This window comes from Salmo salar, chromosome ssa09, assembly GCF_905237065.1.
Source record: "Salmo salar chromosome ssa09, Ssal_v3.1, whole genome shotgun sequence".
NCBI classification, from domain to species: domain Eukaryota; kingdom Metazoa; phylum Chordata; class Actinopteri; order Salmoniformes; family Salmonidae; genus Salmo; species Salmo salar.
The window spans coordinates 20,288,477-20,314,113 of record NC_059450.1 but is presented as its reverse complement, the minus strand read 5'-3'; the positions used below and the strand labels follow the sequence as shown (position 1 = coordinate 20,314,113).

Here is a 25,637-nt window from a genome sequence, read left to right as displayed (position 1 = left end):
AACTTATCCTGTTATGGCTAGGGGGCAGTATTTTCACGGCTGGATAAAAAACGTACCGATTTAATCTGGTTACTACTCCTGCCCAGTAACTAGAATATGCATATAATTATTGGCTTTGGATAGAAAACACTCCAAAGTTTCTAAAACTGTTTGAATGGTGTCTGTGAGTATAACAGAACTCAAATGGCAGGTCAAAACCTGAGAGATTCCTTTACAGGAAGTGGCCTGTCTGACCATTTCTTGAACTTCTTTGTCATCTCTATCTTTTACAAAGGATCTCTGCTCTAACGTGACACTTCCTACGTCTTCCATGGGCGCTCAGAGCCCGGGAAAAACCTGAATGTCGTCATCCCAGCCCCAGGCTGAAACACATTATCGCCTTTCTCAAGTGGCCGATCAAGGGACTGTGGGCTTAGGCGCGTGCCCTGGCCGCCCCCGTCTTTGTGATTTTTCCTCTGTTTGCCGAAAAGGAGATTCCCGGTCGGAATAGTATCGCTTTTTTACGAGATAAATTGCATAAAAATTGATTTTAAACAGCGGTTGACATGCTTCGAAGTACGGTAATGGAATATTTAGACATTTTTTGTCACGAATTGCGCCATGCGCGCGACCCTGATTTACCATTTCGGATAGTGTCTGGGACGCACGAACAAAACGCCGCTATTCTGATATAACGATGGATTATTTTGGACCAAACCAACATTTGTTATTGAAGTAGCAGTCCTGGGAGTGCATTCTGACGAAGACAACAAAAGGTAATCAAACTTTTATAATAGTAAATCTGATTTTGGTGAAGGCTAAACTTGCCGGGTGTCTAAATAGCTAGCCCGTGATGGCTGGGCTATCTACTTAGAATATTGCAAAATGTGCTTTCACCAAAAAGCAATTTTAAAATCGGACATATCGAGTGCATAGAGGAGTTCTGTATCTATAATTCTTTAAATAATTGTTATGCTTTTTGTGAACGTTTATCGTGAGTAATTTAGTAAATTGTTAGCAAATTCCCCGGAAGTTTGCGGGGGGTATGCTAGTTCTGAACGTCACATGCTAATGTAAAAAGCTGTTTTTTGATATAAATATGAACTTGATTGAACAAAACATGCATGTATTGTATAACATAATGTCCTAGGTGTGTCATCTGATGAAGATCATCAAAGGTTAGTGCTGCATTTAGCTGTCTTCTGGGTTTTTGTGACATTATATGCTAGCTTGAAAAATGGGTGTCTGATTATTTCTGGCTTGGTACTCTGCTGACATAATCTAATGTTTTGCTTTCGCTGTAAAGCCTTTTTGAAATCGGACAGTGTGGTTAGATAAAGGAGAGTCTTGTCTTTAAAATGCTGTGAAATAGTCATATGTTTGAAAAATTGAAGTTTTTGTATTTTTGAGGAATTTGTAATTCGCGCCACGCCTATCATTGGATATTGGAGCAGGTGTTCCGCTAGCGGAACGTCTAGATGTAAGAGGTTAACTTATAAAAAACAATCAATCTTAACATAATCACTAGTTAACTACACATGGTTGATGATATTACTAGTTTAACTTCACTAGGGTAGGGGGCACTATTTTCACCTCCGGATGAAAAGCGTGCCTAAAGTAAACTGCCTGCTACTCAGGCCCAGAAGCTAGGATATGCATATAATTGGATTTGGATAGAAAACACTCTAAAGTTTCCAAAACTGTTAACCTGTTTGGGATAGGGGGCAGTATTTTCACGTCCGGATAAAAAACGTACCCGATTTAATCTGGTTACCACTCCTACCCAGTAACTAGAATATGCATATACTTATTACATATGGATAGAAAACACCCTAAAGTTTCTAAAACTGTTTGAATGGTGTCTGTGAGTATAACAGAACTCATTTGGCAGGCAAAAACCTGATAAGGTTTCATTCAGGAAGTGGCCTGTCTGACAAGGTGTTGTTGTTCTTGCTTCTGTTTATTGAAGAGTCAGGATCTTAGCTGTAACGTGACATTTCCTAGGGCTCCAATAGGCTCTCAGAGCCCGGGAAAAACCTGAACGATGACGAGGCAGCCTCAGGCTGAAACACATTATCGCCTTTGCCAAGTGGCCCATCAGAGGACAATGGAATTAGGCGCGTGCCCGATTCGACCCAGTGATATATTTTCCTTCGGCTGTTTATCTAATTGCAGATTCCCGGTCGGAATATTATCGCTTTTTTACGAGAAAAATTGCATAAAAATTGATTTTAAACAGCGGTTGACATGCTTCGAAGAACGGTAATGAAATATTTAGAAATCTTTTGTCACGAAATGCGCCGTGCGCACGACCGTTATTTACCATTGGGATAGTGTCTGGGACGCACGAACAAAACGTCGCTGTTGGAACATAACTATGGATTATTTTGGACCAAACCTACATTTGTTATTCAAGTAGAAGTCCTGGGAGTGCATTCTGATGAAGAACAGGAAAGGTAAGACCATTTTTCTTATAGTAAATCTGATATTGGTGAGTGCTAAACCTGCTGGGTGTCTAAATAGCTAGCCCTGTGATGCCGGGCTATGTACTTAGAATATTGCAAAATGTGCTTTCACCGAAAAGCTATTTTAAAATCGGACATATTGAGTGCATAGAGGAGTAATGTATCTATAATTCTTAAAATAATTGTTATGCTTTTTGTGAACGTTTATCGTGAGTAATTTAGTAAATTGTTAGTAAATTCGCCGGAAGTTTGCGGGGTATGCTAGTTCTGAACGTCACATGCTAATGTAAAAAGCTGTTTTTTGATATAAATATGAACTTGATTGAACAAAACATGCATGTATTGTATAACATAATGTCCTAGGTGTGTCATCTGATGAAGATCATCAAAGGTTAGTGCTGCATTTAGCTGTCTTCTGGGTTTTTGTGACATTATATGCTAGCTTGAAAAATGGGTGTCTGATTATTTCTGGCTTGGTACTCTGCTGACATAATCTAATGTTTTGCTTTCGTTATAAAGCCTTTTTGAAATCGGACAGTGTGGTTAGATTAACGAGAGTCTTGTCTTTAAATAGCTGTAAAATAGTCATATGTTTGAGAAATTGAAGTAATAGGATTTTTAAGGTATTTGAAAATCGCGCCACAGGCTTCAACTGGCTGTTACGTAGGTGGGACGAATTCGTCCCGCCTAGCCCATAGAGGCTAAAATAATGTCTGTGAGTATAACAGAACTGATATGGCAGGCGAAAACCTGAGAAAAATCCATCCAGGAAGTGGGATTTTTTTATGTTTGTAGTTTTCTATTGAATGCCATGACAGTATCCATTGACTTAGGACTCAAATTGCACTTCCTATGGCTTCCACTAGATGTCAACAGTCTTTAGAAATAGTTTCAGGCTTGTATTCTGAAAAATGAGGGAGTAAGACCACTCTGAATGAGTGGACACTGCAGTGTCCCAGAGGTTTTTCATTTGCACGACCGAGAGCACGCCTTTCTTATTTTCCTTTCATATTGATGAAGCTTTTGTCCGGTTGAAATATTATTGATTATTATGACTAAAAACAACCTGAGGTTTGATTATAAACATCGTTTGACATGTTTCTACGAACTTTACTGATACTTTTCGGATTTTTCGTCTGCCTGTTGTGACTGCCTTTGAGCCTGTGGATTACTGAACAAAACGCGTGAATATAAAGAGGGACTTTAGAGGGACTTTGGATATAAAGAGGTACTTCATCGAACAAAACAAACATTTATTGAGTAAATGGGAGTCTTGTGAGTGCAACCATATGAAGATCATCAAAGGTAAGTGATACATTTTATTGCTATTTCTGACTTTTGTAACTCCTCTACTTGGCTGGTAACTGTTTGTAATGATTTGTCTGCTGGACGCTGTTCTCAGATAATCGCATGGTATGCTTTCGCCGTAAAGCCTTTTTGAAATCTGACACTGTGGTTGGATTAACAACAAGTTAATCTTTAAACCGATGTATAACACTTGTATGTTTTATGAATTTTTATAATGAGTATTTCTGTTTTTGAATTTGGCGCTCTGCAATTTCACTGGATGTTGGCCAGGTGGGACGCTACCGTCCCACACCCCATAGAGAGGTTAACTAGCTTGTCCTGCATTGCATATAATCAATGCGGTGCCTGTTAATTTATCATCGAATCGCAGCCTACTTCGCCAAACAGGTGATGATTTAACAAAAGCGTATTCGCGAAAAAAAGCACAATCGTTGCACCAATGAACCTAACAATGAACATCAATGCCTTTCTTAAAATCAATACACAACCTGCATATTTAGCTAAAAGAAATTCATGTTAGCAGGCAATATTAACTAGGGAAATTGTGCCGCTTCTCTTGCTTTCAGTGCAAGTAGAGTCAGGGTATATGCAGCAGTTTGGGCCGCCTGGCTCATTGCGAACTGTGTGAAGACCATTTCTTCCTAACAAAGACCGTAATTAATTTGCCAGAATTTTACATAATTATGACATAACATTGAAGGTTGTGCAATGTAACAGCAATATTTAGACTTAGGGTTGCCACCAGTTCAATAAAATACGGAACGGTTTTATATTTCACTGAAAGAATAAACGTTTTGATTTCGAAATGATAGTTTCTGGTTTTGACCATATTAATGATCTAAGGCTCGTATTTCTGTGTGTTTATTATATTATAATTTAGTCTATGATTTGATATTTGATAGAGCAGTGTGACTGAGCAGTGGAAGGCAGCAGCAGGCTTGTAAGCATTCAGTCAAACAGCACTTTCCTGCGTTTGCCAGCAGCTCTTCGCAATACTTGAAGCACAGCGCTGTTTATGACTTCAAGCCTATCAACTCCCGAGATTAGGCTGGCAATACTAGTGTCTATAAGAACATCCAATAGTCAAAGGTATATGAAATACAAATGGCATAGAGAGAAATAGTCCTATAATTCCTATAATAACTACAACCTAAAACTTCTTAACTGGTAATATTGAAGACTCATGTTAAAAGGAACCACCAGCTTTCATATGTTCTTATGTTCTGAGCAAGGAACTTAAACGTTAACTTTTTTACATGGCACATATTGCACTTTTACTTTCTTCTCCAACACTGTGTTTTTGCATTATTTAAACCAAATTGAACATGTTTCATTATTTATTTGAGACTAAATTGATTTTATTTATGAATTATATTAATTTAAAATAAAAGTGTTCATTCACTATTGTTGTAATTGTCATTATTACAAATATAGATATAAAAATCGGCCGATTAATCGGTAGCGGCTTTTTTTTGGGGGGTCCTCCAATAATCGGCATCGGCGTTGAAAAATCATAATCGGTCGAACTCTAGCACACACACTACACTGTAGCCCACACTGTAGACAACTCTGGAACGGTGCTGATCAAAAACCATTTCCATACAAGCCAGAACTGATCTACACAAGACCTAGGGTGGAGCGCTTTCCTGTTCCCACCAAAAAGAAACTGAAAAATACAGAGAACTCATTCACAGACAAAAACACCAAAAGGCCTACAGATTAGCATACACTTTATTGGGCTGACAACATGTAACAGTTGTTCCAATTTTTCCATTGTAGTCTTGGTTCAAGGGACTCAGGAAAAAGCGGAATGCAATTAACACGGCCCACTCATACCCCCACCTCGCTCTAATCAAGGCTCAGAATCCCCAGAAGTCTTGAAGGAAAAAACATGCTGAGGTTTGAGCTCTGTGTGATCCTTCATTTGCATTTGTACAATAACAGGAGTGTCACACACACACACACATTGCATCAGAGCTGTGGAGAGAGCATCAACCTGGTTCACTACAGACACTGATGTCTGCAGTGGTTAACTAACAACATATAAAAGTTAAGGTTAACGTTGTGATCCTAAGGTTATCCGTGTTGTTTACAGGGAACCAAGTGGAGCAGAAGGGTGAGAGGCCATGGTGTGCAGGTGCAGGTGTTTTGATTCCAACAGTACTTGATCCCTTGTGACTTCTGCTAATTAGCATTCAAGGCAGGGAGCCACCCCACATAAAAACTATTCCACCAGCCACAAAAGGCCCACGTCACAAAGGATCCTCCCTGCCTCTAATTGAGCAATAATGGCAGGCAGGCTTTTATGTGATACCTTGCACAGCAGACTGCACACCTCTTTGCCATGCAGTCCCTCCTTAGTTAATGTATTGTAGCAGATGACCACCCTTCAACTCAACACTTCAACTCAGCACTTGTTACCTTAACTAAGGGAGAATATCATGATACACCCCTATTTAGATGAGACACAGTGCCGTCGTTTCAATTGGCATTTCCATAGATCAGATCTAGAGTCAGTCTAGTAGTCTAGCTCCTTGTCCTTGGCTTCAAGAGCAACATCATAAAAACAGACCAAATCTGTCAGAAGTGTATTGCTATTTATTGCTGAGAGCATGAGCTTCCAAATAGGCCTCCATCCAGCAGCTTTGGATTTGGGGAGTTGATGTATGTATCTCATTCCAGCAGCAAAGCTGTAGCCAAGGTATCCAGGAATACATAAATGAAATACACAGGAAACAGGCTGGGAGGAAAGCCTGGAAAAGCAGCAGTCATGTTTGTTATTGGTCGGGCCCAATCTGCTCTCTCCACCTAGGGACAGATGGAAAGTGTCTCTCTCCAGCAGTTAAACTGTCCCACTCACTCCCTATAAGTTTATCTAGTCAGAAAGTAGGCAAGGCACTCATGTGTTACCAATTTCTACTACTCCTAATCTATGAGGTTGAGTCACTGTCAACCACAAAAGTGAAAAAGTAACACAGAAAGAGAGGGGCGATCCTTGAAGGGTGTGACTCATGAGTTTTTACTAGGGCTGTCCGCGACCCCCAAAAAATCTTAGTCAACCGAAAATCGTCCGACCAATCGATTGCTCAAACTTTGTAAACATGTATTTTTCCATATATAGACAGGGGTTCTTAAACTTTTTCAGCCTGGGACCCAAATTAGAAATGCTGTGTTTCCTGGGACCCACGCTTAGGATCATATGCAACTATACATAAATATTGGTACATTTCATTGCCCTTATGGGGGGAAAAAATGCAATATAGACAAAAACAAATAACAATGAAATACCCATAAATATCTTTTCATGTTTATTTTCCCCCATTAAAAACTCTCTTACATTTCTGTCTAGGTTGGAACTGTTGCTGTTAAAATACAATATATCATTTTCATTCTGAACTGCAATAAACGGATTGATCACATCACAGAGATGAATAACAGAACACACACACAGGCTTTTTGATCGTGCAACCCTCAGTAACAGTACAGATGAAAAATGATCAGGCCTACTGTACATCTTACTGGATAAATGATTGTTGAAAGAAAGTTTGGGTTGGAACTGTTGCTGTTAAAATACATGTTTGTTTATTCTGAACTGGAATAAACTGATTGATCACATCGCACAGATGTAGACTAGAAAACACACACATACACACAGTCCTAATGAGAGGTGTGTGGCTGGTTGACGTTTTCAACAAGCATGTCTATTCTGGGCTCAGTTTTTGACAGTGCAACTCTCGAGGTCATGCTCAGCATTGAGACTGTTTCTGTACTTGAGAACCCTGACTTCCCAAACTGGATCAGAACATCTACTGCTTTCTAAGTCAGGCAGGAGACCGCTTCCTGCTGTAGATGAGCAACCCAGAACTGTGTGAGTGTTTGCCTTAAAAAGTAATAATTTTTATAGCAACAGTTCCAACCTAGACTTGTTTTCAGCAATAATTTCTACAGTAAAATGTACAGTAGGCCTGATAATTTTTCATCTTCATCTGTACTGTTTCTTAGGGTTGCACTAAGAAACCTCTCCCACTCAGAATTAAAATACAAGTAATAATTTTTATAGCAACAGTTCCAACCTAGACTTGTTTTCAGCAATACTTTCTACAGTAAAATGTACAGTAGGCCTGATAATTTTTCATCTTCATCTGTACTGTTTCTTAGGGTTGCACTAAGAAACCTCTCCCACTACCTCTCCCACTCGCGCAGCTGCCAAACTGAGCACAGACCGCTGCTAAGCAGAGAGTGCACTGAACCGAGAGCGCAGGTGAATTTGGCCTAATCAATTCCAGTAGTGAATGAAATAAGTATACATTTACGTCGCGAGCCACCATTAACAGGTCCGCGACCCACTTTTAAGAAACGCTGCCCTAGGTGTTTAAAACTTCGTAGGGATAGGCGTCCCGTCAACGGGACAGTTGTAAATCATGCAGCGCCTTGTGTCACGATCACAGATTTTAGAGAAACAACAAATGTCGGTACATATAAGAGTCTTATATTGGCTGAAGGCTTAAATTCTTGTTAACTTCTTTGGGATAGGGGGCGGTATTTTGACTTCCAGATGAAAAGCATGCCCAAAGTAAACTGCCTGCTACTCAGGCCCAGAAGCTAGGATATGCATATAATTGGATTTGGATAGAAAACACTCTTAAGTTTCTAAAACTGTTAAAATAATGTCTGTGAGTATAACAGAACTGAAATGGCAGGCGAAACCCCGAGGACAAACCGTCCCCCCCAAAAAATAATCATCCTACCACTGATTTCAATGGCTGCTACTTTTATAATAGGGCGAAATTGTGCCTGATTGCAGTTCCTAGGTCTTCCACTAGATGTCAACAGTCTTTAGAAAGAGTTTCGGGCTGGTTTTTGGAAAAATGAGCCAGAAATTGTAGTTTTTCTAGGTGGCTCCCATTTTGGCTGTAGTGTTTCCAAGCGCGTGAATGAGAGTGCGTTCTTTGGCATTTTTCTCCAGGAAAGACAATAACGATTCTCTGTCTTAAATTGTATTGTTTATTTGCGTATTAGGGTACCTATTGTTTGATTATAAACATTGACTGACTTGTTTGGATAAGTTTATTGGTAACGTTTGGGATTCATCTTCTTTGCATTTTGATGGAGGGAAACCGAGTGGATTATTGACTGAAGCACGCCAGCTAAACTGAGTTTTTATGGATATAAAGAAGGAAATTATCGAACAAAAGGACCATTTGTAATGTAACTGGGACCTTTTGGAGTGCCAACAGAAGAAGATCTTCAAAGGTAAGGCATATATTATATCGCTATTTCTGACTTTCGTGTCGCAACTCCCTTGTTGAAAATGATTTGTTATGCATTTGTGTACTGGGCGCTGTCCTCAGATAATCGCATGGTTTGCTTTCGCCCTAAAGCCTTTTTGAAATCTGACATGGCGGCTGGATTAACAAGTTAAGCTTTATTTTGATGTATTGCACTTGTGATTTCATGAAAGTTTAATATTTATAGTAATTTAATTTGAATTTGGCGCTCTGCAATTTCACCGGAAATTGTCGAAATGGGACGGTAGCGTCCCACTAATCCGCAAGAAGTTAATATAACTGCACTGTCCAATTTACAGTAGCTATTACTGTTAAAAAATGCCATGCTATTGTTTGAGGAGAGCTCCTAACAACACCTTTTTCACCACGATAAGTTTGATAAATTCACCTCTGAAGGTGAAATGTGTTACATTCTGAAATCTTGCTCTTATGTATCATCCAAAGGGTCCCAGAGATAACATGAAGTGTTGTTTTGTTAGATAAAATCCTTTTTCATATCCTAAAAAGGTCCATATAGCATGCACGATCGATTTTGTATTTCCACTCGTTCAATTTGCAAAGAAAGGAATCTGTGAAAATCTAACCCTAAACGTTGTTTAAACCTGTGAAATCACATTCGTATGTATTCCTCAGAGATCCTAGAACGCAACCAGACTTCACTATATCATTATACACCAAATTTGGTCAGAGAGTGATGCCTTCATGGCACGTCAAATAAGCACCAATCGGGGTCAAACAAAGTTAGCTAGATAGCCAATGAGCTGGCCTTTACAGGAGTATCCGGAAACCCTGTATCTGTCGCAAAATGTAGCTGCTAACCTTGTGCGACAGCATGCCTTTTCCTTTTGGACAAAAATTATAAGAATATTCAGAGTTATGAAGTTATGAAAACTAGTTGTTTTGCAAATGTTGAACTTATAATATGGCTACTAATACTGGAAAAGTCCAAGTACACAGATTTGATGATATTCTTGCAGAAAAATGTAATATGAATGCAAATGTCTCCTTCACGATTTGCCCAAATGTACCTGGGTGACTTCACACTAAATGTCATGTAGTTTGCTCATACTTCAAGGTATCCGTCTGAAACTTTGCACATATACTGCTGCCATCTTGTGGACACCATCGGAATTACAACCAGAGTAATGGCTAGAAGTGGGACCTTTCTGTTGCATTTCAAAGATGGTGGTAGGAAAAAAAAAACGGTAGTTTTTTTCTTTGTATTTTCTTCTGCCAGATGTATTGTGTTATATTCTCCTACTTCAAAGTGTTTCCTTTCAAATGGTACCAATAATATACATATCCTTGCTTCAGGGCCTGAGCTACAGGCAGTTAGATTTGGGTATGTCATTTTAGGCGAAAATTGAAAAAAAGGGGGCTATCCCTAATTAATCAAATCAAATATGTATGCATTGAACTTGTCTGATGCTTTAATAAGCGTACTGTTTGATGAAAAAAGACACAAATGACTCAAGAGGGAGCCAGAGATCAACCAGAAGAAAAAACCTTGACCTTTCCCGACCCTCCTCCACCCGGTCCTAATGGCTTTTACAGAGTCTGTTGCCGGTACACAAGGAGTGACACAAACCTAAAAAGTAACTTCTATTGCCAACTATGTCATAAATTGCCTATAAAGCCAACAAATAAAAACATTGCAGCCTGCAGGTAGAAAACATCCTGATAAAAATAAATATCCTATAAATCACATTGGCTACGCATGGCCTGTCTGCAACCAACTTGAAACATTGTAACTATCAACTTGGGTATGGCCAAAAGCTCATGCTTGCAAACTTGCAACATTGTATAAAAGATTCTGGGCCCTCAGAGATTCCTGCTCTAGTGAGCTTGGGACAGAAACAGCTGTAGGCTATTTGAGCAAGGGATAAGAAGTAATCAGGTAAGCCTATTTTATGATGTTTCCTCTGGATCAGAGCATGACATTATTCCCTTTCACGCTGAGTGGTTTTCAAAAGGGAGAGAGCTGGAAAGATTTTTCAAATACATTTAGGGGCTATTGTCATTCTCAATGGATGTAAAAACAGACTTTGTTTGCTTGCTGTTTGTGGTGAAGAAAACATTACTTTGAGAAGCTCCAGAGCTCATTAGCGGTGGTGCGTTAAGACAATCAGAAATACTATCAGATCCCCAAATGGGAACATTTATATGCCAAAATTTGCTCGCAGGACAGGACTTTTCCTTCACTCTGCGGTCCAATTCATCCCCGTAACCAAACAATGACCTCCGGGCTGTTTGACCAAGAAGGAGAGTGATGGAGTGCTGCATCAGATGACCTGGCCTCCACAATCCCCCGACCTCAACCAAATTGAGATGGTTTGGGATGAATTGGACCGCAGAGTGAAGGAAAAGTAGCCAACAAGTGCTCAGCACATATGGGAACTCCTTCAAGACTGTTGGAAAAGCTTTCCAGGTGAATCTGGTTGAGGGAATGCCAAGAGTGTGCAAAGCTGTCATCAAGGCAAACGGTGGCTATTTGAAGAATCTCAAAAATAAAATGGATTTTGATTCGTTTAACGCTTTTTTGATTACTACAAGATTCCATATGTGTTATTTCATAGTTTTGATGTCTTCACTATTATTCTACAATGTAGAAAATAGTACAAATAAAGAAAAACCCTTGAATGAGTAGGTGTTCTAAAACTTTTGACCGGTAGTGTAAGTATTCAGACCCTTTGCTTTGAGACAAGAAAGGTGCATCCTGTTTCCAGTGATCATCCTTGAGATGTTTATACAACTTGATTGGAGTCCACCTGTGGTAGAGCTCTGAGACATGAGTTGTTGAGGCACACATCTGGAGAAGGATAACAAAGACTCTTCCTAGAGCTGGCCGCCCAGCCAAACTGAGCAATCAGGGCAGAAGGGCCTTGGTCAGGGAAATGTCCAAGAACCCGATGGTCACTCTGACAGAGCTCCAGAGTTCCTCTGTGGAGATGGGAGAACCTTCCAGAAGGACAACTATCTCTGCAGCACTCCACCAACCAGGCCAGACGGAAGCCACTCCTCAGTAAAAGGCACATGACAGCCCGCTTGGAGGACTCTCTGACCATGAGAAACAAGATTCTCTGGTCTGATGAAACCAGGATTGAACACTTTGGCCTTAATGCCAAGCGTCACGTCTGGAGGAAACCTGGTACCATCCCTATGGTGAAGCATGGTGGTGGCAGCATCCTACTGTGGGGAGGTTTTTCAGCGGCAGGGACTGAGAGACTAGTCAGGATCGAGGGACGACCCCTAAGCACACAGCCAAGACAACGCAGGAGTGGCTTCGGGACAAGTCTCTGAATGTCCTTGAGTGGCCCAGCCAGAGCCCAGACTTGACCCGATCTAACATCTCTGGAGAGACCTGAAAATAGTTGTGCAGTGACGCACCCCATCCAACCTGACTGAGCTTGAGAGGATCTGCAGAGAAGAATGGGAGAAACTCCCCAAATACAGTTGTGCCAAGCTTGTAGCGTCATACCCAAGAAGACACGAGGCTGTAATCGCGAGTCTGAATACGTTTTTTTAATACATTTGAAAACAATTCTAAAAACCTGTTTTTGCTTTGTCATTATGGGGTATTGTGTGTAGATTGATGAGGGGGAAAAAATCCGTTACGTCACAAAATGTGGAAAACGTCAAGGGGTCTGAATACTTTCGAAGGCACTATATGTAATTGGGAATTGATAGACTAACAATCAAACGCAAACAATTTACACAATGAAGTTATGAAACAATGAATGTGCACAAATTGGTGGGAGAGAGCGTATTCTGGAGAGAGATGTGCATTGTGCAGCCACACTCACCTTCTTCTTGGACTGTGCCATTACCGCGGCCTCCGCAATGGATTAGTTCACTGAGATGTGTGCGAATAAGACAGGTGTCTCGTGTGCCATAAAAATAAATAAATATATATGGTACTGCTTGACTAAAAAAATGATCGGTCGACGAACAGCCTAACCAAGCAATCGACCAGTCGGCTAATTGGGGTCAGCTCTAGTTTTTATTCATCAACGTAACAACACAGAGTGGTCAAAAACGTACTAACTCAGTTGTAGTCACGATCTGGTTACCTATAACTACAAACATAGTTATGTTTTGGGTTTTTTACATATTTATGAACTTATTTACAGATATCTTCTAAACGACCCACAATGCACCATCATATGGAGAATCTACTTTACGTTAGCTAGCTCGAGCTGGCTGACATTAGCCACTAGCCATGCAGACCTAGTGTCGGCAGTGGTGAGCTACAATCCACCAATCACGAGGTGTGATGTAAACAACCAATCAGATTCCTTACACGTGGGGGGCGCATTATCTCTGTGAAGTAGGCTACCAGAGTTTTTCAACCTTGGATTAGTAGTAGCGCACTACAGTAGCTGATTTACTGTGCTGTTGTGATCATTTCCATCTGACTGGGGGCTTCCTCCAATCAACATCTTATTGTAGGACTCTTCCCTTTATCTCCTGTGCCCAATGCTGCCTCTAGATTATTGCCTCTGGAATCTATCTACTTTAGATTTACATCACTATATCGCTATTGGATTAGCTGACTCTCCCTCAACCAGTGAAACAGCCTCTCCCTCTAAAGAGTCTCTGTCCTTGGCTTTTCTTTGGTAGCTAACTCAGCCGTCAATCGCTAAGTCTATGCTCTCTCTACTTTATATTGGCTGGCTTTTTGTTGTTGTTGTGTTCTGTGGGTTCCTGCCTGTGCTAGACTAGTTGGTGTTGTTCTCTGGTTTACTACTTAGCTATGTTGACTGTGGTGGTTGGCTAGCTAGGCTACTTAGCCGGCTAGGCTAGCTAGCAGGTTAAAATAACTAACTTTTGCTGGCTGGCTTGCTGGCAAACATAACTGCATATACCGGTAACATTATTGATAATTGGTTAGATGGTGTTATGCATTTCCAAAACATTGGTTTACTTTAATGTAAGCTAGGTGTTGATTGCATCTGACTGACTCATGCAGCACCAAGGTAATGTTAGCAGGCTGGTAGGGCTAACGTTAGCAGGCTAGTTGGCTAGCAACCTTGCAAGCTGATTTGTACCAATACATTCAAGTATTTGCTTGTAAGTTGGCTGAAAATTTTATTGAAACCAGCAGTCATGAGTGCAAACGATTTGGTTTAATTTTAAGTTATACATTTGGAAGTTAATTCTGTTGGAGTTTACATTATAGGGAATAGGCTGCCTTGCTGGGTCCTCCATATAATGACACACCCGCAAAAATTATTTCCGGCATGACTTCGGAATTCTGATAGGTTTGTATGTAATAACTTGAAAAATGGAAAAGTAAGGTGTAACTTTGCATTGGGACTTTTGATGTGTATACTAATGTAAACACATGTTACATGCGATTATGTTTATGCGATCTACCCTTTAATATTACAGAATTGTCCCCCCTTGTCAGGAAATCATAGCGATATCAGGTGAGAACAGTAAATTGACTATTCCATTGCATTGAATTCCTTCCCCCACTCTCTTTTTGTGTGTTCCAGAGAAGAGCCCCTGACATCCTCACACAGGACAAGGAAGGAACTGGAGCCAAGCAGTCTCATTCCTCACCCCCACCATGCCCGGAGCGGAGCAGGAACTTAACTCACAGGATGGAAACGTATTATGTGCTTCGACTACAGAGAGGATGTGAAATCTTGGAGCAATATGAAGTGGGATTTCTGCTGGCCGGGATGCAGGAAACAAAGGGGAGGAGGGGGAACCTGCAACTCTTTCAAAAATGTTGTTAACAAATATAATATGTTGATAAGATAATATGTTGAAACTCCCAACACACTAAGTTCTGAGGAGAACTCATGCGGTGCTATGGAGCTTGGAATTCCACTGTATGCCACGCTGCTTCTGAAAGTAACAAAAACAGTTCAGCTGTTAAAGTGAAGGACCAGCTGAACAGACCTGTCTGCAGAAAAGGAAAGATTATAACCACAAATAGGTGCAAGTGGCATAAAAAATCCATGTCCATTCAGTGTCTTTTAATTATGACTTATCCCACAAATTAACGGCTTTTTTACTTGAAACCCCACACAGGTGCCTGGACTTCTATTTTTTATGCCACTTAGCACCTATTTGTGGTTATATTTTTTCCTTTTGATTTTCTAGTACTATCTCCCTCCAAAAGCACCTGTGGTTGTTTTGGAATACCTGAAGCACCCCTGCTGCTTCTTTTTCTTCAGGACCTGTCTGCAGATTGATATCCTGATTCAGGAATGACCAATCCACATCACATTCCAATCTGCTCATATTTCTGTCCACAGAACAACAGTACAGCTTTGTTGTTCGACCCGTATGGGCAAATAATATGTCACTATTGCATGGCAGACACAGCATGGGGCATCGGCCTTGTTCTCTGTTTATAGACTATGAATAGTAGTAGAGAGCCCTGTCAACTACAGTATGTGAGGGAAAGACAGGGGGAGTAGGCTTTAAAGTGTGATACCGTGTAGAGACTGACTGGCATGTTCAGACAAAACCAGACAGATCATCACTATGTCAGGCAAGATAGTCTGAAGCAACACAACACATCCTCAGGGACCAACATTTCATTACGGAAACCTTTTCTTTCCAAACAGTTTGTTTTTCTCTGTGTGGTTGTTTGTTCCCCGATCCCTGCTATACACACTATTGTTGGACCTGAGAGATGGGAATTACAGCCTGTCTGGTGTAGTGGGACTGTGGCTTTGCGTTAGGGTTCGGCTAAGTCATGTTTACAATCACAATTTTTGGCATATCCGATTCAAATCTGTTATTGTTCCTGCAGTCTGAACAGTCAAAAGCCACATGGGAATCAGATATTTCAAGCAACATTTCAAACTACCTACGAAGTCAGATACAAATCTGATTCCCGGCCATGCGACTTGTGTCTGAACGGTCATATCTGATTTAGTTGCCCTCAAGTGGTTTTTAGACTGTTATTTGGCATCTCTTGTTTCTTGCTAGCTACTCTGTTGACAATTTGACAAGAACATGACATGGTAGCTAACTAGCCAGTTAATTGTTTACAAACAAATTAGTTAATGTGCCAGAAAGCTAAACAGCTACCAAGCTAGCTAGTTGACTACTGTGGCTAGTCAAACATAACTTGTTTTGAAAGTTGGATCATCTTATCTTATTCTTACACTATGATTTTGAACATTCAAAATATAAAATAAACTGGGAAACGTCCATGGCAGGTATTGTTATCGTCAATGTTCCCTCTAAATTGCACACGGGGGCGCAGCTCCCCTTGGACTGCTGCGCAGAAGAAAATAAATATGAGCTCGCGCAGAGAAGCACAAGGTTGAACTTTACTCAACTTTCGACAGTTTTCCCCTTTAGTTAACACTATCAACACTTCGTCTACTGTGGGAATTGTGATCGAATCAACGCAATATTAGCCACTTTCAATGTAATATACTGAAACAAAATGAACTATGCAAGATTTAATATGCAAAACTAACTGTGCAAGAGATTGTCTTGTTGGCAGAGTAGGATTCTATTGCGTTGACAGGCACTACTCAAGCCTGTACTCTACACAGACAAGTGTGCCATAACCAATCAGAGTTGCAGTAGGCCTATATGCAAATAGCCATTGCCATATGAAGCTGTGCCATTCACTTTGAACTGGACTGTGTTTACAGTATGAGCGGTTGCGAGTAGATGCGCTTGTTTTGAGATCAAAGTAAGAGCTGCATGTAGCCACATGTGCACATTTGTTCATATTCTTTGCTAGTTAGTGAGTTATTAGCCCAGTTATAGCTCATTTCGGGTCAACAAAGGGGGAGTCGTTGCTTCCAACAAGAGCACAAAATGTGTACATTTCTAGCCATCTTTGAGCTTTTTTATGTCTTAAAGGGGAAGTGTTGTATTTTGAGACGATCTTGAATAAGCTAAGTAGCCAATAGGCAGAGCGTAGCATAATTTGTCTGATTCTCTGTAATAATGGTTGTAAATATTAATGCATTTTCTTTTGTAAAGTGGTTTCTTGCATCAAACACAACATTTTCAGTCACCTCCTTGTCTGATGGACAAGTGGAGAAACAGGTTAATGTCAAGCCCTGCACGTTTTTTTTTAAGTCTCATGGAATGTAGGCATTGAACACCACACATAGGCTGCTACTGCAGGCTGAATGATAGAACAGCTATTTCCATGTTAAAATGTTATGGGGTGCGTTTTTCTCTTGTTTTTGATGGTAGGCCACTCTGGTAGCTCTACATTATGATCAAATAGCCACAGTAGCCCTCTTGGCACTGTAACTTAAAGCGGGTACAGCCTCAGTGTTCACAATAAACGCACGCCGAAAGTTGCACAGAATTTTGACAAGTTCAAGTTTGCACTCAGCAGACCTGAAATTTGCTCAGTGCTGAAAAAAATGGAGGGAAAATGTTTGTCACCCTAGCTTGCTACATAACTTCTGAGTGATAGGAAGCACGAGCATCACCATCATCAGCCTACACCACTGTGCACACACCCGTCATCACTATGACAACTAGCGTAGCCATGTCAGCAAATGACTGCTGTCTGAACACATACATATACCATTTGGCCAGTCAGTATTCCAAAAAGGATTTGAAAAACAAAATTGATTTGAGCATTAAGGCATGCAGTGTGAACAAGGCTTTAGTGTGAGGTTACTTGAGTTCATCAGCATTAGCAACAGACTAACAGACTATCAGGGCAGACCAAGAATTGGACTGACACTGTAGGGAATAGGACTATTTGTCAGCTGTGGGAGGGCTAGATTAGAATAGACATCTTGTCCCAAATCAGCACATCAACTATGTTGCACCTGCACCACTACATTACATTCTGCCTCATCAGGAGAATAAGTAGGGGGGTTGTCACAAGGCAAAACATTTGATCTCCACATAAATAATAGTAAAACCACAAACGCCGATAGCATTTCTGTGATGTTGACGTTCCCCAAACGTGGTCGAAGGGGAAGTTTTCTTTGTTCATCTGCATGTACTCTGTGACAGCGAGCTGAAAGAGATTACATCATCTCCATTGTGAGTACTGAGCTCTCTCGCCGTTTCCATCGGTTGGCATACCCCCGGTAGGCCCAAGCAGACAAAGCCGGTGCATTCCAACAGTTTAATAGGAGACACTACTACAGTCATCCTCATCCCAGTCAGATTTATCACTCCCCTTCAATTCAATGGTGACATCGTAGGGCACTGGAGGACAGATTGCCAAGCCAATCATTTACTCTTCTGCCTTTGGGTCTGACAAACACTGCTTAATCATTTGAACAGGAGCCTACTAATTTTTCCATAATGGTAATACATTTCTAGTCGTTATCTTTTGTGGTTACGGACGGTTGGCCAAAAGGTCAATCCACTTATTTTATTTCACAGTGATGAGTCAGAATAGAAATTAAAAGAAGATGGCCTTGTACTGACACCAGACATGTTGGTGTATCAGTCCATTCAGTGGCACATCCCAGAGTCTGTTATGTCTGTTTTCAGCCTTGACCAACTAACATACGGAGGGAAGCCAGACAACATTGTCTACTCGAGGTGAAGAACTGTTTCAAAAGGAGAGAGACGACTTAAGTCTCAAACTCACAGTGGACTAGACAGTGTCTTTCTAATGAGAATTCAAACTGATTATCCTAATTATTGTTGAATGTAAACATTTGAGCACCTTGAATAAATAGGCAGGCGGGCCAGGGTATTTAATTGGCCTGGAATCATATTCCACTCTGTAATCATATCATGACATGTTACTGTATACCTTTATTCAACGGGTGGTTCTAATCCTGAATGCTGATTGGTTAAAACCGCATTCCAGCCGGTGTCTATTCCACAAGTTACCACAGTCTAAATCTATGATGTTAAAATGCCTGTGTACTCTGTTCCATCTTACTGCGCAATCCACTATCTCATCAGCCCAGCGAGGCAATTTATACACCTGATTTCCACTATAAAAAGCCTCTAGACATTACCTTACATTTCTTTTAGAGTAACATTTTGTTTTTTAAACAGCAGAGATTTGTATAAACCTTGCTGTCTGTCTCTCCAACATTTGCAACATTGTTTCAATATTTAAATTCAATCTCCAGCTGTCCCATAGTAATGAGCGTGTCGGGAGTTGGAACGAGACAGACAGCCAGGCAGCGTTTCTCTGCCAGTCGAAATCATGAATCACCTGCCATAATTTTTATGGATATATAGCAAGAAATGTCAATTGAAAAAAGGTCAAACGAAACAAAGTCCAGCTAGTTTGCAGTCTTTCCAGCTTTAGTTTGAAGTGATTGTGTTAGCGGTGTTGTTGGCTAGCTCTTCTGAACAAGTGTCCTGACGAGAGAGCACATTTTCTATGCCGCCTCATTAGCTCATTGTTATGGATGTATCCAAATAAATGTCACTAGAAAACAGCTTATACAAATGCAAAGGCAGCTACTGTCATTATTATGGCTACACTGTTTGACGTGACTGTAAGTTAGCCGTTGTTGGCTAGCTAGCAAGCAAGGGATAAGAACGCTGCCAGCCAGTATGGCAATGGAACGTTTAGAACGAACGACTGGGTTGCATCCATAGGTCTCTGGCAACCGAACCGATAGAACGAATAACCAGCCGGCTTGGGTAGCAACCCTAGATTTGTATCAGGACTACAGTATATCTTTTGGAAGAATGAAATAGTATTAATAAATGCATCAAAATAAAGTTAATGAAAATATGTCAATCATTATGAATATGTTGGCAACCCGTTGCATAAAAGTGATAATGCCCTTGAAGCCGGTGTTTGGACACCTGTGCCAGTATATCCTCCAAACACTGCCTTCTCTGGCATTATCACTTAAATAGATAGCACCGTTTTGACACAATGTTATCTAGAACCTTAAAGGGTTCTTCAGCTGTCCACATGTTGTGTAAATCAAATGATACAAACCCCCTCCAAAAATTAATTCCAGGGTGGCAACTAAATAGAAAAAATGCCAAGGGGGGTGTGTGTGTGTGTGAATACTTTCATAAGCCGCTGTAGCCTATACTATTGTCTTATGTTAACCATGAAGGATATCTTTGTCTATAGCACAAAGCAGAGACTGGTTTGCCCATCAATGAAGATTAAAATAGAAAGATACTTTTTCCCATAGTAGTGTCAGCACTGGATTGATTTAAAGTGAAAATTCCATAATAAGAGGCACTGGTCCAGTTTGCATGATGATTTGGCATCAGCAAAACAATATCAGACTAAATATGAGAGTAATGGTGTAAATAAAATATTTATTAAACGGCAAAACAGAGGTCTTCAATTGTTATGACTATGAACCTGACTGATGTTATCCCAGTCATCAGTCAGCCAAGTTTATGAAGAATGCTAATATTTTGCCAACTATGCAACTCAATATTCTTTCCTCCCCCTATCTGACACATCCCACCATAACCAAGCAGGTTTACACAGAATAGAATACACCAATACAGATGGACTATTGGGGGGGGGGAATTAAACACTGAAGCTCTTATCTGCATAGGACAGCAAGTACAAATGCAAAGATATATATATAAAAAAGAGCAAACAGTGAATGAGTGCTAAATCTACTCTATTTGGACTCCTTCTGACAGCTACTGGAACTGTCAGTAACAGCCGGTCATAGAGGTCTAATTCAAATCCTGTGTCCAAGTGAATCCAGATTTGCCACTGTAGGGCTCATTCAATGCCAAAACATTGCCTGCCTTATAAAGTTTCAACCAATAGCGTTATGTAATTCAATAGGCTATTACTTGGTCAGTGAGGCATTTGAATTGCCCCTGAAACTAAGTACACTGAACAAAAAAATAAACGCAACACACAACAATTTCTAAGATTTTACTGAGTTAAAGTTCATATAAGATCAGCCAATTTAAATAAATAAATGGGGCCCTAATATATGGATGTCACATGACTGGAATACAGATATGCATCTGTTGGTCACAGATACTTTTAAAAAAAGGTAATGGCGTGGATCAGAAAACCAGTCATTATCTGGTGTGACCACCATTTGCGTCATGCAGCGTGACACATCTCCTTCGCATAGAGTTGATTAAGCTATTGATTGTGGCCTGTGGAATGTTGCCCCACTCCTCTTTAATGGCTTTGCGAAGTTTCTGGATATTGGAACACGCTGTTGTACACGTCGATCCAGAGCATCCCAGATATGCTAAAAGGGTGATATGTCTGGTGAGTATGAAGGTCATGGAAGAACTGGGACATTTTCAGCTTCCAGGAATTGTGTACAGATACTTGTGACATGGGGCTGTGCATTATCATGCTGAAACATGAGATGATGGCGGAAGATGAATGGCACGACAATGGGCCTCAGGATCTCATCACGTTATCTCTGTGCATTCAAATTGCCATCAATAAAATTAAATTGTGTTTGTTGTCCATAGCTTATACTTGCCCATACCATAACATCACCGCCACCATGGGGCACTCTGTTCACAAAGTTGACACCAGCAAACCACTCACCCACACAACGCCATACATGCTGTCTGCCATCTGCCGGTACAGTTGAAACCGGGATTCATCTGTAAAGTGCACACTTCTCCAGCATGCCAGTGGCCATCGAAGGTGAGAGTTTGCCCACTGAAGTCGGTTACGACACCAAACTGCAGTCAGGTCAAGACCCTGGTGAGGACGACAAACAGACAGATGAGCTTCCCTGAGACCGTTTGTGCAGAAATTCTTTGGTTGTGCAAACCCACAGTTTCATCAGCTGTCCAGGTGGCTGGTCTCAGATGATCCTGCAGGTGAAGAAGCCGGATGTGGAGGGCTGGCGTAGTTACACGTGGTATGGGGTTGTGAGGCCGGTTGGACGTACTGCCAAATTCTCTAAAACGATGTTGGAGGCGGTTTATGGTAGCGAAATGAACACTAAATTCTCTGGCATTAGCTCTGGTGGACATTTCTGCAGTCAGCATGCCAATTGCACGTTCCCTCAAAACTTGAGACATCTGTGGCATTGTGTTGTATGACAAAACTACACATTTTAGAGTGGCCTTTTATTGTCCCCAGCACAAGGTGTACCTGTGTAATGATCATGCTGTTTAATCAGCTTCTTGATATGCCACACCTGTCAGGTGGAAGTATTATCTTGGCAAAGGAAAAATGCTCAGGGATTTTTTTACCTTTATTTAACTAGGCAAGTCAGTTAAGAACAAATTCTTATTTTCAATGACAGCCTAGGAACAGTGGGTTAACTGCCTTGTTCAGGGGCTGAATGACAGATTTGTACCTTGGGGATTTGAACTTGCAACCTTTTGGACACTAGTCCAACACTCTAACCACTAGGCTACGCTGCCGCCCCAGGGATGTAACAGGGTTGTAAACAAATCTGTGCAAAGAATTTGAGAGAAATACATTTCTTGTGCATTTGGAACATTTCTGGGACCTATTTCAGCTCATGAAACATGGGACCAACACTTTACATGTTGCGGTTATAGTTTTGTTCAGTGTAATTTCTACCATGTCTTACAGGTTGCACTCAAAAATAAACTACATGACAAAAAATATGTGGACACTTGCTGAACATCTCATTCCAAAATCATGGGCATTAATATGGAGTTAGTCCCCCTTTGCTGCTATAACAGCCTCCACTCTTTTTTCACTAGATGTTGGAACACTGCTGCGGGTAGTGAGGTCGGGCTCTGATGTTGGGTAATTAGGCCTGGCTCGCAGTCAGCGTTCCAATTCATCCCAAAGGTGTTCGATGGGGTTGAGGTCAGGGCTCTGTGCAGGGCAGTCAAGTTCTTCCACACCGATCTCAACAAACCATTTCTGTATGGACCTCGCTTTGGGCACGTGGGCATTGTCATGCTGAAATATGAAAGGGCCTTCCCCAAACTGTTGCCACAAAGTTGGCAGCAGAATGTCATTGTATGCTGTAGCGTTAAGATTTCCCTTCAATGGAACTAAGGGGCCTAGCCCGAACATTGATAAACAGCCCCAGACCATTATTCCTCCTCCACCAAACGTTACAGTTGGCACTATGCATTGGGGCTGCCAGATGGTAAAGAGTGATTAATCACTCCAGTGAACATGTTTCCACTGCACCAGAGTCCAATGGCGGCGAGCTTTACACCACTCCAGCTGAAGCTGGGCATTGCGGAGGGTGATCTTAGGCTTGTGTGCAGCTGCTACGCCATGGAAACCCATTTCATGAAGCTCCCGATGAACAGTTCTTGTGCTGACGTTACTTCCAGAGGCAGTTTGGAACTCAGTAGTGAGTATTGCAACTGAGGACAGACGATTTTTATGTACTTCAGCACTCGGTGGTCCTGTTCTGTGAGCGTGTGTGGCCTACCATTTCGTAGCTGAGCTGTTGTTGCTCCTAGACATTTCCACTTGACAATAACAGCATTTACAGGGCAGAAATTTGATGAACTGACTTGTTGGAAAGGTGGCATCCTATGACAGTGCCACATTGAAAGTCACTGAGCTCTTCAGTAAGGCCATTCTACAGCCAATGTTTGTCTATAGAGATTGCATGGCTGTTTGCTCGAATGTATACACCTGTCAGCAACGGGTGTGGCTGAAATAGCTGAATCTAGTAATTTGAAGGGGTTTCTCCTAAGTGCACAGTGTTGAGCAATAATGTACAGTTTTTGTACCAACTGGTTGTGTAGACATTAGTGTTATCCCTTGTGACAGTCCAATCCACATCAATGGTTGTTGCCTTGCTCATAGCAAGATCCATCAAGCTGCTTCACCACGTAGCCTACTATACTAAATCAAATGTGTAATGCCCAATAGTTTGTTTAACCATTTGGGTTGATAGTGGTGGTCTGTCACAAAGGAACATCAACATTAACCCTTCAGCAACATTAATCCACCACCTGTAGAGGCCCGAACTAACTATATTAATGGTAGAAAATGATGTAGGCTATAGCTTGCTAAGGAGGGGACTACACAGAAAGCTGCAGCATTACACACCTATTACAGCGCTATTACATCAAGCCCGTTTGCTCGATGCCACCTGGAAATCACCAAACCCAAGTTGGACCCGAAACGATGCACATTGTCTTTGACGAACGTGATATAATTGAGGATTCCATTGACCAAAATTGACATTTTCCACTCGTCACGCGCAGAGTGCGCGTTCTGAACCCACAAAGCAACCTTTCTGGTTCCCTCCTACTTTCGGGAAAGAAAATACCCCGATTGCGCACTCTAATGTAGGCTACTTAGGCTACTATAGAACACATACTAATCTGTCAGATGTCGCTGTGTAAAATGTTTATTGGTTGAGGAGACTATCCTGATGTTGCTTGCGACCATGTACCTCAAAACATCATGCACATGACATGGATCGTTCCCCAACGTTAAAACGCATGTTTCCCGACTCACCTTTTCTCCTCTTCCCGTTAACCATTGGATGGCATGAACACAATACTAAGCGTTTTTCCCCTTTTGTTTTTCAAGACCCGTCAGTGTAAAAATGCAGCAACACCGTTATGTATATTGCTTTAAACAGTTGTTTCCGTTCAGGTTAAAATCCCAAATGATCCTGTTGCCTTCGTCAGATATGTAGAAGTTTGATACAAAGTTACGGGTTTGCTTCGCTGCACTATGCAGCTGCTGTAGTGATGAGATCATACCAACCACCCTCCCTCACTGTACTGGAATCTCGCGAGAGGACTTCATACTATAAAGCAAACGTTACTGTGGTAACAAATCCATTTCTGCTCACCTGGTTGTGTTTCTGCAGTAGCTCTCTTGAATTGGCCCTTTGAAAAGAAAAACAACCCCTATCTAGGATAGAGCAAATGAACACAACTGCAATACTGTGCAAATCAGTCAATGTGATATGATTATATGCAATCAATAATTTCTGTGTCATATGAGCTTTCTGTTTCCCATAACGAGTTATAGGCTTCTTATCCTAGAGTTCTTGTACATTTTGGCTATGGGGGTATAGGGGCTATGGGTTGTTTCTGGACTGAGCTACGGTATTGCATTAGTCAAGGCACTCATTCTACTTGCAAAAAACAGGCTTTAGAGAAAATGCATAGCTACCTCAGAGAAAAGTAGCCTATCTGTTGTCACAGATTTCTCCAGGGACTGTCATAACATAAATTACATTAGGGCATTACTCAGCAGCACTGTCTCAGTCAGCAGTAGATGGGACTAGTTGAGAAGATATGCAATGCTCTGTCTTTTCCTCTACTGCTGGGTGGCTCTGCCAAAACTTCCCATTTATTGGAACTAAAACAATGGGGATCAGAAGAATGACTGGAGGTATTCTAGTGTTCAGTGACAGGATGGACAGGGTAGACAAGGGGACTGCAGAAATGCAGGGGGTGTGATGTTGAGAAACTTGGCACCATTACGTATGCAAATGCCTGTAGACACAGAATCTATTATAGCGGGCCAGCCTCTGTCATCATGAGGGTGGTTCAGTGCAGGGGAATTACCTGGAAGTACCTTTCTAACAAGATATACAACACCTGTACTACTAATATATTATTTCTACTTTGCAACACAAAAGGTCTTTAAAATAACATGTCATGTGAAACTAGACAATGTAAAATAACATGATTACTACACATGCTGTATGGTGGAACAATAAGATACTTTTCGGGTATAAAAGTAGAATACAATAACTTCATTCCAACTACAATT

The 25,637-nt window shown here is 41.1% G+C and overlaps 1 protein-coding gene across 2 annotated transcripts in view; it reads right to left on the bottom strand.

Moving 5' to 3' along the window:
- LOC106611072 (signal-induced proliferation-associated 1-like protein 1) overlaps window positions 1–24,620 on the bottom strand; it is an 83,741-nt gene extending 59,121 nt beyond the window's left edge. For both annotated transcript variants that reach the window (XM_014210935.2, XM_014210936.2), the window contains exon 1: window positions 24,363–24,620. The gene's annotated coding sequence lies outside the window, so the exon portion shown is untranslated. The remainder of the gene's footprint in view (window positions 1–24,362) is intronic.
- Window positions 24,621–25,637: the final 1,017 nt, after the last annotated feature.